At 36.6% G+C, this 4,323-nt stretch overlaps 1 protein-coding gene across 1 annotated transcript in view; it reads right to left on the bottom strand.

Moving 5' to 3' along the window:
* Positions 1-4,323, bottom strand: part of LOC106876095 (uncharacterized) — a 174,734-nt gene that overhangs the window by 17,356 nt on the left and 153,055 nt on the right. The gene's annotated exons all lie outside the window — the stretch shown is intronic.

The following is a 4,323-nucleotide window of genomic DNA, read 5'->3' as shown; positions in this document are numbered from 1 at the left end:
AGAGGGAGTGAGAGAGAGAAAGAGAGAGATAGAGAGAGGGCAGAGAAAGAGAGAGATAGAGAGAAGGCAGAGAAAGAGAGAGATAGAGAGAGGGGAGAGAACGAGAGAAGGGAGAGATAGAGAGAGGGGAGAGAAAGAGAGAGGGGAGAGAAAGAGAGAGAGAGAGCAAGGAAAAGAGAAACAGACAGTAATAGTGCTATATATATATGTGTGTGTGTATGTATGTATGTGTGTGTGTATGTTTGTTTGTATGTATATATATGTGTGTATGTATGTGTGTGTATGTGTACGTGTATGTGTGTGTGTGTGTATGTGTGTGTGTGTGTGTGTGTGTATGAGTTCTGGAGGCGATGTGTATTCCACCTACACAGAACAAGAAAGCTTTTCGTACACTTGACCCCAACAAAGCAAACTACACCTATTCCTCCCATTTCCTCTTTTATGCACCATACTTACCTCTCACTCCTCAACCCTGTATCATTGCTATCCAGTCGCCACCACCCCTTTTAATATACCCAGGTTTTCACCTCTCACTTTATTCCCCTTTCCCACTCTCTATTCACACTTCTTTGGTAATGTCGCGCCTCACATCATGATGTTTAAACCTCAGTAGTATATCTTGGCACTTTCCACCATCTATATCTCTGTCTTCTTTTACTCAACCCTCCCATTTTTATTCTGATCCCCGTCCCTTGTGAGTATGCCCAGCACTTTGCCACCATCTCCCTCCTGCTCTGTCTTGCACACTTGCAGTCTCTCACACTTTCTCTCCCTCTCCTTCTCTTCCTTCTCCTTCTCTTCCTTCTCCTTCTCTTCCCACGAACTGGGTAACCCTGTGTCTTCTTTACGGCAGCACACCTGTTTCTATCCTCATTCCTCACCTCGTTCTCTCCCCAACTGGTTAACCTTGTACCTCCCCTACAGCAAGACCCTTGCTTCTTTCATCATCTGACACAAAATCACCTCCTCCAGTTCTCCCTCCTCTCTCAAAGGATCTTTGTCTTGCAAGTTACTTGGTGACCCTGTCAGTGCAGGTGTCACGTAAAAAACATCCAGTCCACACTGTAAAGTGGTTGGCCTTTGGAAGGGCATCCAGCTGTAAAAATATTGCCAAAACTGACCTCACCTGTGCTTGTGCCATGTAAAAAGCACTCAGTCCATTCTACTGCATGGTTGGTGTTAGGAAGAGCATCCAGCCAGAAAAAACCCTATCAAAACAGATACAGAAGTCTGGTGCAGGCTCCTGCCTGGCCAGCTCCTGTCAAACCGTCCAACCCATACTAGCATGGAAGGCAGATGTTAAACGATGATATATATATATATATTAATTGAACCACATTCGATGACTGGCACCTGTGCCAGTGGAGGACTAACAACACTGTCTGAGCATGACCATTGCCAGAACAGCTGTCTGGCTTTTGTGCCAGTGGCACGTAAATAGCACCATTTGAGCATGATCGTTACCAGCCTCCCCTTACTGGCACTTGTGCTGGTGGTACATTAGAAAACATTTGAGTGAGGTCGTTGCCAGTGCCGCTGGACTGGACCCTGTGCAGGTGGCATGTAAAAAACACCATTTTGAGTGTGGCCGTTGCCAGTACCACCTGACTGGCCCTCGTGCCGGTGGCACGTAAAAGTACCCACTACACTCTCGTAGTGGTTGGCGTTAGGAAGGGCATCCAGCTGTAGAAACTCTGCCAGATCAGATTGGAGCCTGGTGCAGCCACCTGGTCCACCAGTCCTCAGTCAAATCGTCCAACCCATGCTAGCATGGAAAGCGGACGTTAAATGATGATGATGATGATATATATATATATAAGGCAAGTTAGTGGGATTACCTTAAGTTTCATGTCCATAAAGGCATAGCTTTATGGTGTATCATGAGATCCCAAAACCTGTTGGCTAAAGGTGTCTCTAGTAAGTAGCCTCTCTAGAGTATGGAGGAGGAAAGGACCCCATTACTGTAGAGAGGCCACTTGCTAGGGAAGCCTTTAGCCAATATGATACGTCATAAAGCTAAGCCCTTTATGGATGTGAAACCTAAGGTAATCCCATAAATCGGCCTTATCTATCTTTAATATATACTGCCCTGTAACTTAGAGTGTGCTTCTTTTTTTCATATATACATACATACAAACATACATATGCATACATAGATGCATGCGTACATATATATATATATATATATATATATATATATATATATATATATATATATATATGTATATATTTTTACATATATATATATATGACGTTAGGAAGGGCACCCAGCTGTAGAAACCATGCCACAGCAGACAGTTGGAGTCTGGACAGCTTCCAGTTGGCCAGCTTCATGTTAAACCATCCAGCCCAAGCCAGCATGGAAAGCAGGCACTAAACAATGTTGATGAAGATGATAATGGTATATATATATGTGTGTGTATGTCTGTGTATGTATGTATGTGTGTAACAGGTGTAAGGGATGATGATTAATTTGCTGTTAATAATAAATTTCCCAATATCCATTTTCTTTTTCTTCTTTTAAATATGTACTAGCAGAGGCACCGAGCATTGCCTGCGAAGTAGATTGTTCCTTATATATTGGAAGAAAAAAGCAAAGTATATTGTATAGAAATTTGTTATTCTAAATTCAATTCATTCTTCAGTTAGGATATAATTTATTCTTTAATTTGGAAATCAATTCTGAATTCATAATACAAAATGATAATAATAATAATAATAATAATAATAATAATAAAAATGATGATGATGATGATGATAATATTGATAATAATAATAATAATAATAACAGTAATAATAATGATAATAATAATAATAATAATAATAATAATAATAATAATAATAATAATAATAATAATAATAACAGTAATAATAATGATAATAATAATAATAATAATAATAATAATAATAATAATAATAATAATAATAACAAAAATACCAGGACTTACAAATATATATAACATACAGAAAATTGCACTACTGGGTACTGCACACGTTCTACGCAAAACACTTTCAATACAGTAAACATAAGAACACCACAGCAAACCACAGTACATACCCAAGGCGCACAGAGCTGTGCTCGGTAGTGAAGTGAAAGCACGTTATAAAAATAAAACTACTGAACAATAATAATAATAATAATAATAATAATAATAATAATAATATTAATGATGATGTTGATAATAATGAGAATGATTTCAAATTTTGCCATAAGGGCAGCTATTCTTGACGGAGGGGATAAGTTGACCCCAGTGTTTCACTGGTACTTAATTCATTGACCTTGAAAGGATGAAGGGCAAAGTCGACCTCGGTGGAATTTGAACTCAGAACATAGCAATGGGTGAAATGCTGCTAAGCATCTCGTCCAGTGCACTAACAATTCTGCCTGCTTGTCACGCTAATAATAATAATAATAATAATAATAATAATAATAATGATCCTTTTCCCTATAGGCATAAGGACTGAAATTTTGTGGAAAGGGATTGGGTGACAACATTGACCCCAGTGTTTTACTGGTACTTAATTTACTGACCCCAAACAGATAAAAGAAAAATTTGACCTATGCAGAAATTGAAATCAGAACATTAAGACTGATGAAATGCCACTAATCATTTTACTTGGCAAGTTAATGATTCTGCCAGCTCACTGCTTCAAAAGAAGCTTATAAATGATTGGTATCGTTATTGATCGTTCATTTATATGTTATTTATTTTTATTTCAATTAATTAAAAAAAATGTAAACGTTTACAAAAGAAAGACTAAAAAAATAGAATTAAGTGAAGTTCAAAATGAGTTATGTACAGTTTATATATTTTTATTTTGCTATATTTAGTTTTATTTTATTCAATTTTATTTTATTTTATTTTATTTTATTTCATTTAAATTTTTTTCTTAGCAGTGTTTTAATGACATGGTGTGAAGTGAGAAACCCTATAATTTATAGCCTTCTTTTATGTATGTATGTATGAATGTGCGCGTGGGTGTATGAATGTATGTACGTATGTATGTATGTGCATATGGATTGATTGATGGGTAGATGTATTTATATATGAATGTATGTACGTGTTTATGTATATATGTATTCATGTATGTATGTATGCATGTGTGTATGTATGTGTGTGTATGGATGGATGGATATATTTATGTATTTATGTATGTATGCTGTATGTATGTACGTGTAGGTATATATGAATGTATGCATTTATTATGAATGTATGCATGCATGTGTATATGTTTGTACGTATGGATGTATGCACATATATATGTATGTAATTGTGTATGAATGTAAGCATGTATGTATATATGTCTCTTTTGCATGTGTTG

This window comes from Octopus bimaculoides, chromosome 18 (genome assembly GCF_001194135.2).
Source record: "Octopus bimaculoides isolate UCB-OBI-ISO-001 chromosome 18, ASM119413v2, whole genome shotgun sequence".
In the NCBI taxonomy this organism is placed as follows: domain Eukaryota; kingdom Metazoa; phylum Mollusca; class Cephalopoda; order Octopoda; family Octopodidae; genus Octopus; species Octopus bimaculoides.
Note: the sequence above shows the minus strand (reverse complement) of the source record. Positions and strands in the feature narration are given on the sequence as shown.